Source organism: Eubalaena glacialis, chromosome 18 (genome assembly GCF_028564815.1).
Source record: "Eubalaena glacialis isolate mEubGla1 chromosome 18, mEubGla1.1.hap2.+ XY, whole genome shotgun sequence".
Lineage (NCBI taxonomy): Eukaryota > Metazoa > Chordata > Mammalia > Artiodactyla > Balaenidae > Eubalaena > Eubalaena glacialis.
In genome coordinates this window covers 18,581,988-18,595,055 of record NC_083733.1, presented here as the reverse complement: position 1 = coordinate 18,595,055, position 13,068 = coordinate 18,581,988, and the positions used below count along the sequence as shown (strand labels likewise).

The 13,068-nt window shown below is 54.5% G+C and overlaps 1 protein-coding gene across 1 annotated transcript in view; it reads right to left on the bottom strand.

Moving 5' to 3' along the window:
* Positions 1-10,773, bottom strand: part of SMPD3 (sphingomyelin phosphodiesterase 3) — a 28,607-nt gene extending 17,834 nt beyond the window's left edge. The window contains exons 1-2 of the mRNA XM_061172854.1: positions 10,715-10,773; positions 9,793-9,865 (exon numbers count right to left, since the gene is read on the bottom strand). The gene's annotated coding sequence lies outside the window, so the exon portion shown is untranslated. The remainder of the gene's footprint in view (positions 1-9,792; positions 9,866-10,714) is intronic.
* Positions 10,774-13,068: the final 2,295 nt, after the last annotated feature.

Genomic DNA, 13,068 nt, shown 5'->3' with positions numbered 1-13,068 from the left:
CACCCGCCTCTCCTCCCCGCCGCAGTTCTCTGCTTCCGTGTCCTGGGGCTGGCACCTTTGCCAAGCAAAGTGCACCATGGGCATTTCTGGTGGGGCTGACAGGTCCCTCAAAAGCCCTGTGTGCTGAGCTGTTGCCAGTCAACCCTGCAGGCAGGATTGCTCTTTCAGGTTCCTATTTTAAAGCCGACCATCACCCTCGGGCTTATCCCTATTGTGAATCCTGGTGTGTGGCTTCTAGGGTTGCTTGGGATGACCTCTGCCCCAATACCATGGTTTCCAGAACTGGCCTGGAGTCCCAGACACCCTCAGGTCCTGGGCTCAGGAGTGGGGGTCTACACAGTGCCCAAGAGAGGGCTCCCAGGACTCAAACGCTCTGTTCTAGAAGCGGAGACCACAGACTCACTCCCTCACCCCCGGCTGCGTTGCTCAATGCTCAGCGTGGGCTCAAAGGTCAGGCTGACCTGAGTGAAATCCTGGCACTGGAGTCAGGCTCACTGAACCTCTGTCGCATAACGGGAGTAACAATACCTTCCTTCCAGGACTATCACGAGGATTAAAGGGGGCCAGGCCGCTAACATGGCTGGCCCTGTTTCCTTCCCTACCTCCCCCGCTCCTTGCAGGACCTCCCTGACCACCCCTCCCCTGAGGCTGGCCCCTGTTTGTTCTCCCCGACCTGTAAACTCAGTGGAGTTTGCAGACAGGACCAGCTGGTTCTGTGTGCTGTTCTGGGGGCAGCTTGAGCCTGCCTACTGTATTTCTAGGCCCCGGACTGACCTGCAGAGCCCTCAGATCCTCAGAGATGCCTCCACACTCTTTAGGTCGGAGCCACTGGCCTTCACTAACGTGTTCCTCCCCCTGCGGCGAGGACTGGACTGGGTCTGATTGCGACAAGGAGACCGGGCTGTGGAGCCAGGATGGACAGAGGAGCAGAGAGCTCCACAGTTTGCAGATGGGAGAGGAAGAGGCGGCTGGTCAGGTCCTGGACAGCACCTGGGAGGTCACAGGCCCAGCCACTCCCAGACAGGCAACGCCTGGGCTATTGAGAGCAAGCAGCTCACACCGCACTTGCTTCTGCAGGTTATTGATGATCTGTGGTGACCCGTCAACACGGAGACCCCCGGTTGCTAACCTGTGACCTGCGGCCACCACAGCATGAGAAGTGGGGACTCGGACTGATCAAAGTCACTGTCCTCAGAGCTCCGGGGCTGGCTAATCTGCTGTCCGCTGGTGGGGGGGGGGGGGCATCCTCAGGAATAGGGCCTGGCCAGGCCTGGTCCTGTTTGAGTGAAGATGGCGGGGTAGAGAGATGGGTCCCCAACAGCCCTTGTGGGCGAGCTGCAGTGGACAAGATCTCTGCTACTGGATGCCAAATAACACTGGCGCTGAGACGCCATCCCACTTCCATCTCCCTGGGAAGTGGACCTGGCATGTGTGCTGGTCCCCAAGATGAGCTGCACAGAGGCCCAAAGGGTCCTAGGGGTGCTGACTTTGAATTTAAATTTCTCCTGCAGCATGAAAGTGAGTAAGCCAGACCAGTTCTACTGGCGAAGGCAAGCCCTGGCTCCTCTGAGGAAGCCCACACCATCTTTTGGGATCTCTAAGCCTTACTTTGGGAACTTCTGGGAATCTGGGTCAGGTGTTGCCCCATGTTGGGCTAGGGTGGGCCCTGGCCCTCCCTCACACCACTTCCATCTGGTCCTCATGCCTGCTGAGCACTCTCATCCCGGCAGCAGGGCTGGGAGTCCTGGAGCAGAGGGACCTCCTCTCATCGTCTTCGTTTCCAAAGGCTCACGTCTAGCAGGAGCTGGGCCAAGCCCCAGGTTTCCGCAGGAAAGGCGGAGAGGATTGTTCCAATCCAGTGACCAGAATGTGCTCGCATCGCCGGCAGCACTGAGATCAGGGCCGGCCCATTTCTGCCTGGATGCCTGCTGGGGAGGGGTTGGCATGGCAACATGAGCTCTGAGCTGCTGAAACTTGGAGTCAACTCGTAGCTGGGAGGACAGAAAGAACGACAGAAGAGGATGCTTTCCCGTGCGACGCAGGTTAGACAAATCCAGGCTAATCCCTGAAAGCCACATCCCAGAAGCCGAACCGGGGTCCAGGGTCTGGTGTGAACACATGTGCTGTAGCAACGACTCCCACCAACACAGCTGTACCAGGTAAATGTCTATTCACCCTTCCATGTCCAAAGCACCTGCCTCCCCTTCCTTGAAGCCCTCCCCAGCCTCCCTACCCCTCCCACCTCTCCCTCCCTTGCATATCCCCAACTGTCCCTCTAATCGGGTACCTGCTGGTTTGCACATCAGGCCCCCCACCAGCCTGAGAGCTCCCAGTGGAGTCTCAAGCACCAACACAGGCCCGAATCCTAGCCTGCTCCAGCGCTATGGATGTGGCAGACCTACTTTGCTGCCCCACACCAATGCAAGGGGAGGGCCGTGAGCCACACCAGGCCAGTCGGCACCCCAGCAGCCTCTTGACCCCACTGAATGGTCACACGACCCTAGCTCTTCCTGGACCCCTCAGGAAAGAGGCCTGCATTTTCTCTGAGATGGAAGTACTGAGAGCCTAAAGCTTCTGGAGCCTTCCTGGAGAGTGAATCCAATTCAGAGGAAAACAGACCTTAGGGCTGGAAGGAGAGAGGCCAAGTCCTGATGACATCTTTGAGCTCCAAGTTCCCTGTGCCTGAGGCCAACGCAAGCCCCAGAGTTTCTAACTAACGAGTTGGCAAAATACCTTTTTCTTTGCTCTAGACACTTTGATCTGGGTTTCTGTCATTTGCCCCCAAAAGGATCCTGACTAATATATACCTGCTACTTGATTTTTCCAAAACTTAATTCTTATCAGTTCCCTTCCTGTGCAAACCTCCTTTGGTACCCCCTGGCTTGCCTACTGGGCAAAGGGGGTCTCCCTCCTGAGTGCTCGAAGGCCTGGTGAGACCTGGTGCCTGTGGTTTGTGCCCCATGAGCATCCCTTAGGAGACAGCAGTGCAGACATTATAAGCACAAACTCTGGTGTCAGAAGTGCAGGTTCAGGTCCTGCTTCTGATATTGGACAAGGTGCTTAACTGACTCTCTGAGCTATAGTTTCCTCATCTGTTAAGCACACATAGTAACAATATCTCAGGGTAGTTAGAGATGATGGATGGGCAGCACTTAGCATGGTGCCTGACACATCTCTAATACAGTCAGCCCTCTGAATCCGCGGTTCCTCACTCCTCCGTATCCATGGATGCGGATCCCGCAGATACGGAGGGCTGACTCTGAGGGACTTGAGCATCTCTGGATTTTGGTATCTGTGGGAGGTCCTGGAACCAATCCCCTGTGGATACTGAAGGGCGACTGTAATATTATTTTATTACTACTACTACTACTGTTAATTTCTTTGTTGCAAAGGCCCTCAAGATACAGCTGGAGCCTTTGAAGTTTCCTCCTCGTGTGCTTGGTTGCTTGACAAAAAGCGTGCCCTGCTATCCCAAATGAGGGGCAAGGATGGTGCAGGGGATGCCGGGCCTCCATCTCCGGACAGGACTGTCTATTGTGGGCTGCTTGTGCAAGCCCAAGTCACAGGCCTCTGCAGAAGCCAGATGCAGGCAGTGGGGCCATAAAATTTTCAAAACGAAATTTTCCATGGGAGCTATTAATGCGTCATGTGGTTTCTGAGAATAGGAACAGGCTGCAAGCAGCTCTGTGGCACTCCTTCAATCAGTCAGCCTCGGCATTTCCATGTCAGAACTCAGAAAGCCCAGATAAAGCCAATTCCTGCGTGACCGGAAAGAAAATCTTAAGCCAGGTTGAAGTTATATGTGCTGGGGTGCCCCAACCAACCTAGTGTTTAGAGTTGCAGGACCTTTGGGTTCAGGACCTTGTGTAGCAGGGATGTGGGCCAGTTGCCTGGGAGTATGGGCTCCATAATGGGGTGGGGCTGAGTTCGAAGATCTGGCCACCCTACCCTCTATGGTCTGCTATTCCAGAATCATCTGTTGGTGACTGAAATGGGGACTGTTAAGGAGAAGGCTGGATGGTGGCTGATACCTAAATCCACACCTGAGCCATCCTGAGCGGCATCTTCTCTCATTCCTATGTACCCTTGTATTAGTTTCAGGAACCTGCCTGCAGCCAGATCTGTCTGCCTAGAGTCTGCTGAGGGCTGAAGCCCATAGGGCGCCTGCCAGTCCTTTGCCTTCACGGCGGCTGAACCCACGGTGGGGAGGTGCTGGGGGGTGAGGGCTTCCTACATGATGAATATCAGGTCTGAGATCGCCCTTTTCACAGGGTCTGCTCCACTTGGCATTGACAGGGCAGCTCCAGGGCAGGACTGGAGCAGGCAGTTGTTGACTACTGGAGAGGTCACGTGCCAACAGCTGAGCATCTAGACGGGCCTGGGCCTCCTACTTCAAGAGCTCTGGGCCTGCCCAAGTGCTGAGGTTTGTGCCTGAGCCTCGCCTTGCAAGTGGCCAGAAGCCGGGCATCCTGGAACTCCCTAGCAGGTCACATCACCTGCCTCAGGTGGGCCCTGTGTTGTCTGCTGTGTGACCAGCTGAGTGCCAGCCCCCAACAAGTTCCCTGCTGGCCAGCGCCACTCAGGAGAGTCCTTTCTCAGGGACGGACACTAGGAGGAATCTCGCTTCTCTCAGGCTCCGCTGTTGAGGCTTTTGTCCCAGCAAAGTCCCTGCTTCCCTGACATGAGAGCTGATGTTAATGGTCCTTGAGCCGAACAAGGCTTGGAACATACTTCACTTAAGAAGAAATGACAACATACTTTCTGTGGGAGTAGAACTTTAAATACAAGTCCACACAAATGGCAGGATTTATGCAGACTCAGTGTTCAGCTGCGTTTCAAGTACAGCCTTTCCTCCTGGAATGGATTGGCTGGCAGAGCAGTGTGTAGGCATTTCAAGGCACCAGAGAACACAGATGAAGACAACAAACCTCCCTAAAACGGAATACACTTGCTAAAATTCTTCTGAAAGGAATCATTTCACATTCAGCCTCAAGTTTTCTATGCAAAGAACATTTAACAAACTGAGTCCTAGAGGAGAATTTATGCAAAGATTAAAAAGCAAATCAGTGCGAATGAGTAAATAAAATCAGACATCAGCATCTCACCAACCTTCCCCGTAGCTCTGGGCAGCTGGGCCCGAGGGCTGCATTTCTGAACCGAGACTGGATCTCACTCACCACTGAGGCCTGAGGTCCTTGTCCTGGGCCCTTTCAGAGATCTTGGACACCAGGCCACTGCTATCCTCAGGTCCTGCCTCTGCACACGGTACCACAGGAGCCCTTGGCTCTGAGAGAACCAGCCAGAAGACCTCCTGAGAGAGGATGGCCCAGCTCAGGCCGAACCATGGACTGCTTGCTTGGGGAGGCCTCCGACCTGCCTGCAGGGCTGTCCTGGGCCTGCTCCAGAAGGTATAACTGGGAGGGGATTGGGGGCTGCTGTCTGCTACCCTGGGGAGTGGGACTTAGAGCTACATTTGCATAAGAATGTGAATTAGTCATTTGTCCACAGCAAAGACCAGTGGGGAAGACGTCATGGGGATCTATAGCCCCCCAAGTTCCCTCTAATTGCTGCCACCAAACCTGCTTCCAAGGGTCTTCTGAGGCTCTGGGTTCCAGTTAACCCCTGCCTCTCTGGTAGTGGTGCCCTGTCTATACCTACTCTTAGCTGTTGAATCCTACAGTTCTGAAAAGGGAGACAAGAACTCTTGGATGGAGACCACATGTCCCCAGATTGCTGGTGTAGACATGCTAGTGTAGACTGTGACGCGTCTCCATTCAGGAGTGACTAACTTAAAAAGATAAGCATGCTTTGCCTTTGTGAAGATCCGGGTTAGACTTTTCTTCCCTTTTTGCCCACATCTGCCTGCAAGCCTAGGACAGGCCTCTTACCTCACTTCCTCTGGCCCCTAGAGCAGTGTGGGCCTACTTTCTAGGCATGAGGCAAGATTGCACCTCCTGGTCCCCTTGCAGTTGGGTGGTATCGTGTGACTAGCTCTGACCCACAAGCTGTGAGTGAAAGTGATGTGTGTCACTGCTGGGCCAGAGTACTTCACAGCAGGTATATGCGGTTGGTCCCAGGGGCCAAGCAGGGCCTGCAGGGGATGGGAGGAGGGAGCTTTGAGATGAAGCCAACAGCTTGGGGTGTCAGAGCCCAGAGGCCAGGCGCGGTCAGACGCTGCCAGGTCGTGCTGGCTGACTGGTGCCTGCCAGGGCTGGTGAGGGGCAGAGGCAGAGGCAGGGGCAGGGCAGCAGCTGTCAAGCTGGGAGGCTGGGGGTGCTCGGCATCCATTCCCTATGAGTCAGATGCTGCTTGGGGTATTTCACAGCAAGGGCCCAAGAATTTCTGGGGCAGAGCCTTGCTTTCTAGGGGTGTATATTAGAGTGTGGGGGTGTCCTCCTAGAGGGTATGGAGACAGGAAAGTGGTGGGTGGTGGGTGGTGGGTGAAGCAAGCAGTGAGCAAGGGAGGGAGGTAAGATGGGGTGGCAGAGAGAGCTGAGAGTAGGCACGAGGAAGGCAGTGTCACTCAGGAGTCCTGCCTGCCAGCCTGTGCCCTTGATGGCCACAGTGACCGCCAGATCCCAGATTACAGGTCAGGAGGAGACACCGGGGGAGGAGCAGCTGTGGAAAATGGGCTTGAGAAGAGGCTCCAGTGCATGCACTTACAGTTCACCCCTAGTTGGTTCTGTTTAACTTAAGTGCTTAGAATGTCCAGTTAGCATCCCACCCATACCACGCAGACCTCAGAGTAGTGAGAGCCTGGCGTGTGCTGGCTGCACTCTGGAAGGACTGAGTGACCCCCTGGCTGTGACCCTCTGGCTGGCTGTGGGTCTGGGCAGCCACCCAGCTTGATGCTACGTGCACCACCCCCCACTGCTCGACAGAAGGTGCACAGGGTATCTCACCGGGCTTTCTGGTAGAGATTTGGAAAGAACATTTTCAGAACAGAGGTCAGCACCAATGTGAAAACAGTCTATGCAGTTTCAACCAGATTTGCTTTAAGAAACAGGTCCAACAGGAGGCCTAAGCGGCTTGATCCTCATCTCTCCCTCAGCTCTCTTCCCCCTGGTCCTGGGCCACCATCCTTCTTGTTCCCTTTCCTGCCCCTGGGACTGCTCTTTCTCCGAGCCCTTTGTTGTCCCCTCCTCCCTGGCCCACCCCTTAGGAGCTGGACCTTCCCCTGCCTCCTCTCTCTTCTCTTGGTTGATCTCTCATGGGTCACCTGTTCCCAGGTGATAGCCAGCCCAGGTGTCTCTCCTGACCTCTGACCCCATGAATTTAATTGACATCTCTCTGTCTTCCCCTAAAAGTTTATCATTTGTCTTCCCCTACTTACCCAACACCAGCTCTGTCTCCTGAGCGGTCCTAGGCCCCTGGACCTCCTCCATACCCCCCTCCTCTTACCAGCCCACGGTTCTGCCTCCCTAACCCCTTGCATCCATTCCCACGGCTACGCCCAGTTCAGGCCTCACCCTCTCCCACCTAGACGCTGTAACAGCCATCACCTGGTCCCCCTGCAGCTGGGCTCCCTCCTCTGATCCACATGGCAGCTGGTGGCATCTTTCTAAACTACACATTGGACCACATTGCTCCCCTGCTAAACTCTTCAGTGGCCCTCGCTGACCCCAGGAAGATGCACCTGGCAGGGAAGGACAGGAAAGGGGGGGCGAGGCCCAGCAGCCTGATTGCTCTGCGTCCCCGCCTACTTCTGAAGTCCTGGGGACCCTGAACTGCGCAATTTCCCCCGAAGCCCTTCTAGCCCTCCATGCCTTTGCTGAGGCGGTTTCCTTGCAGCCATCATCTGTGCGAAGGGATGAGGCCTCAGCAGAGGCGCTCAGGGTTTGGAAGTCACAGTGATGGTCTCTTCACCAAACCCCAGCCAGTCCCCTCCTCTGTGGCCCCAGGGATAACTAGAGACCTTTGGCCCGGCTCAACTGAGCCATTTCTCTCTTGACATTGGTAGTTTCCATGCATTTATTGCATGTTTGCAGTCTGCACACCAGAAAGGTAACCAGCCTCCCATACTTTCAGATCTACCACACTAGACACAGAACTGAGAGAGAGAAGGCTTGAGCAATGTTGGCAAATTCCATACCTCAAAACAAAGGGAGGGAGGGCCTAATGTGTGTGGCCCTATAGGGTGTCTGCAGGACCAGGGACCCTGCCCACATAGTGACACCAGCAGCTTTGGAGCTCATCCACCCACTTTGACCTCCACTCCTGGGGAACTCAAGTTCTTTCTTCCCCTTGCAGGCACTCAGTATTTTATCCCATCACCTGTATGTTGGGCACAGAGTAGGCAGGTAATAGGAACCCCTGATGACTGATTGACAAGCAACAGCCCTGCCCCCTGCAGACCTGGAGTCCAGCCAGGATGGCTTCAGCAATCCAGCTCATCTGGGGCCACCTGTGGCCCGCTCAGGACCTCAAACTCATTCCCTCCCTCCCTTCCACACTCTCTCCCTGTGAGGTGGGACTACGAGCCAGTCCATGGCAGAGACATGAGGGAGACTAGAAATGAGCCTCAGAAAAGCAGAACTAACAGATCCACTTCTTGGGACATCTGAGCAGTTGTTGCACAGAACACATCTCATAGAATGTGCTCTTGACACTGATGGTGCAGCTACACTGTACAACCACCCCAAGCAGATACTGTTGGCTCCATTTACAGATGAGAAAACTGAGACTCAGAAAAGTAAATGACAGTCCCCGAGAAGTGTAGCCTGGTCACAGACCCCAATTTCCCTTTCCTCTCTGCATTTCTCACCAAAGTTTAATACACATGATATGCAAAATATGCAAACGAGCGCTGTCCAGCACCAAGCCCCGCTACCTCCAGGACAAGTTCCCCACACTAACCCCCTTGTCTTGCTTGTTCTTCCCCCTCAGTTCCCACCAAACAAGATCCTCACCCTGTCTTTCCAGTCTCTGAAGCTTACATTTGTCACCCACCCCCACTGAGCCCTTAGTGAAGACCCTAATAATTTTCCTCCCTCCCTGTGGACTGCCGGCCTCATCCAGCTCCTCTTTTGTTTTTCCATCCAGTCACCTTCACCTTGGACCCCCAAATCTCCCTACTCCCAGCCTGGTGACCTCCCCAGAAACCGCGAAAACATCTAATTTGCCAATATTTGGGAGGAAGCAGGTTCTTATAATGGTCTTGCTGTCCTGGCTCCTGGACTGAAGTTCCCAACTCTCAGGGGGTCAGAAAATGTGTTTCTGGTTTCCACTTTTATTGTAGTAGTTTGAATTATTTCTCTGGGATGGATTCGAGACTAGAATTACGAGGTAAACTTTAAAGCTTCTGATACATATGGCCAAACTGCTTTTCTCCAAGGTTGTTTGAGAGTGCCTGTTTCACAGCATCCTTACTGTGAAATGCACTGGGTTTTAGCATTAAAAAAAATTTTTTTAAATAGTTTAATGGGTAATGATATCTGATTACAATTTCCAGGATATTTAAATTGTATTCCTTCATTATTGTGAAGTGCTGCCTCAATCCTTTTCCTACTTATTGAAGGAGTTCGAATTTTCTCCATAGATTTGGGTGTGTCAGACATACCCCCTCTGCAGGCATTGAACCACATGAGGGTGGGTTCAGAATGGGACCAAACTGCTTGCTCCAGATTGCTTACCCCAGAGCTGTGTTTTCAAACTTTTTATCCAAGCAGCAGAACCTTTTCTCAAACAATCTCACACAGCACCTCTTTATATAAAACATTAATAAGTAGCCTATGAGGGGAGGCCTGGAGCGCCCCCTCCCGTCCCCCTCCCCCTTCCAGAAGCTCCTCTCACCTGAGGAGGGGCCGCGGGGACCTTCTTGTCCTTCTGGCTGAAGAGGGAGCACTCCCTGCGTGAACTCAAGGACCTGAAAGTAGATGAGCGGTTCACAGAGGTGTCCGGACCTCCACAGTCACCGAGCAGCGCAGTACAAGTGAGCCAGGTACAAAGACCGAGGGGCCGCACCTGCGCCGGAGGCACCGCCACACCCTCCACGTCGCCAAGGAGAGGGTGTGGGCCCCGCTGTCCGCACGAAGTTCAGCCAGAGGGGGTGGGAGCTGAGGTTTGTGGGACAGACCTAGACAGGCCCGGGGGATAGGAGGGTTGACAGGTGCGGAGGACTCCGTGGGTGGGGGGCACGAGGCTTCCACGTGGACGGCTGGACCCTGGCCAAGCCGGCGATGTGGAGGTGAGTGGCGGGGAGAGGCGAATTCGGAGCCCCGGCCGCGGCGTAGGGGTTTGATCTGATAGGCGAAGCTAGAACAATCAGAGTTCTCCGCAGGAGCTTTGTGTAATCTCAGCCTCACAAAGACACCTGAGGGTGGGGGAGAGCTGAACCCAGACCCGGAAAGAGGGACAGTGGCTACTGGGACGGGGGTGGGGCACGGGGAGGAAGCCGCTTGGCCGCAGATAAGGAGTAGACAGACCGGCAGAGGAAAGGCTCAGCGGGGACGCTTCGTGAACCCAATGGGGTCTTCGGAGGGGGGCGTTTGGGAGGGCGCTCGTGTGAGCGGAGACCTTTGGACACGAAGCCACCTGCTCCTCGCATTCCTTGTTGACCCAGTCGGAGGATCGGCGGGCCCAGACACTCCCTAGTAGGGGTTCTTAGGCCCGGCTCACTTTCTGGCCCCGCCCCACCCTTCTAGCCCCGCCCCGGCCTCAGGTGTTGGATCCGCCCCGATTTCTGGTCGCGAGGCCCCTGGGCCTCAGGCACTACCTGGCCTCGACTCTCTCGGGCCCGCCTCCTGAAACCTGGCCCCAGGCAGCTCTCTGGCCGCGCCCCCTGGCCTCAGGCAAGGTCCTGGCTCTTTAGTCCCTCCTTCCAGTCCCAAGTCACGCCCCCGAATTTGCAGCCGAATCCCTGGCTTTTGGCTCGGCCTCTTGGATTTCGGCCCAGGAAGTTCAGCCCGCACCCGCGCAACCCTGCGCGGAGCTCGTTGGCTTTACACCTTTTCAAGCCAGTTCTGCTGCCCGGCCCAGAGCCCTCTTACCACCCTCACATCGCAGGCAAGGCAACTGTTACTCCCCAGGGCCCCTCTGGACCAGCCCCTGTCCTGTATATACACTTATTTTGCAAATCACCCAAACTGTTTCAGAAGAATCTGAAATTTGAGTCCCAAGCCCTCTGCCCTCAAGCCAAAGATGTTGCAGAGGAGCTGTAGGAGTGTCTTCTCACCTGGGAAACAGTTGGCGCCCTCCTGATTAGAAATCCATAAGAAAACCTCCAGTGAGACAAGGGTTCTAGTCAGCTGAAAGGTCTTGGGCAAGTCATTTAACTTCTGAGCCTCAGATGCCCCCTCCCCCGTAACACTGGGGTTCCCTACAGGATCTTGGATGGCTACGGCCAGGACCAAGTGAGCACAGGTACTGCATGTTACCAGATCAGAGAGGGAAGAAGGAAGCCTGAGCCCCTAGGTCCTCGCTCTACATGCTCTACACGAGGGGCCCCTTGTTTTTATGGACACCCTGGCTTATTTCCTCTGAGTTAAGCACTTGGCAGGCATCCCTCCCCACCCATGGCCTGGGGAGTCCAGCCTGCCAAGACGTTAGAGGGTGTCCTGTCCCCTGTGCCTGGGACGCCTGCCTCCTCACCCTCAGTAAGCCACCTTCACCCTGCCCCTAGACCACAGGCTGGCAAACATCTGAAAGTGGACATAAAGGAGCCATCCCGACCTTTGCAGCTCTCAGCTCCCACCGCGCTCTCCCAGAGCAGTGAGGAGCTCACACCTCACCTCTCAATGAGAGATTTGCCAAGGAGGGTGTCTTTGTCCTCAGATATTCCCCAAACTATCCCCCGTAGGCTGCATAGCCTCTCTCCCCTCCCATACTCTTCTGAAAAATCCCCTGTGTGTTTTTCCAAAATAAAATTAAATGACAGGAACTAACTATTTAGGGAGGGGTTCCTGATAGGAAATGGAATCTCTGCAACCTTGAGATTACAGGACTTTTCCTCTTCTCAAAAGAAAAGAAAAACATGTCAGATCATTGGTATTCTGAGCCAGACCTTGTTTTGAAATATGCTCTCCTCTGTCCTTCAACAAACTACAGCCTTTCTCCCTCTTTGAAAATAAGACCACATCAAGTCAGGGATTAGAAATGGGAAAAATTCAATCAGAGCCTCCCTCTGCCAGTTATATATCTCAGTACACTCCCAGGAGAGCAGAATCAGCTCCCATTATAACCCAGCTCAGCATCATCATTCAAAACGCACCAGTAGGAAATGGTGAAACAGAAGGACCTTTCATCTCGAGTGAGCGAGGCCTGCAGCACTGCTCTCCTAGCTCTGGAAGCTGGCGGTGTCTGGGGCCAGTGGAGCTGGGGCCTGTTGCTTAAATAGGCAGTGGGAGGGGGGTTAGGGCGGGCCTGGGGGGTGGGCATGGAAAGTGGGCCGTTTACCCAGCACAGCAAGGCAGTGTCCACCGAGCCAGCAGTGGTCCTAAATACGCGCCTGCCTGCTTATCCACCATGAGCCTCAAGCCCACAGGCCCCCAGACCACAGACCATCACCTGGGATGACCCCTGATGGACGTGCAGCTCCAAGTGAGACCACATGCCCAGACGCACGGAGCTTTGTCCGGGTTCCTGGATGCCTCTACCTGTCCTGAGACACAGCCTGGAGAGCAGAACCAGCTGTGGAGTTGGATGGACCTGCTCCCTAGACCAGTAAGTAGTGGCCTCAAGCAGGGCATCTCACCAAGCCTCAGTTTCTACTTTCTTGAAATGAGGATAATAACACTGACTTTATAGGTCCAGAAATAATGTTTGCAAAGGGCCTAGCACCTAGAAGGTTGGTTTGTTTATCCACATGATGATGCTGGAGTCAGGTTACCTTCGACAAGGTTCAAGCCCAGAGAGGTTTGGTAACATACACAAAGTCACACAGCCCTTCAGCTGAGTGTCAGGGTCAGACTTCATGCAGACCTGAGACTAAGTTGGGTTGGCAGAAGCCCCTTGAGGTGAGGGTGGGGAGCAACTGCTGGCCTTGGGGAAAGGTCTTGACTGAACTCTGGTGAAGGAGTTACCCCTAGAACCCCAGCACCAAGGTAAGGGAAGAGGCATGGCTGGACAGGC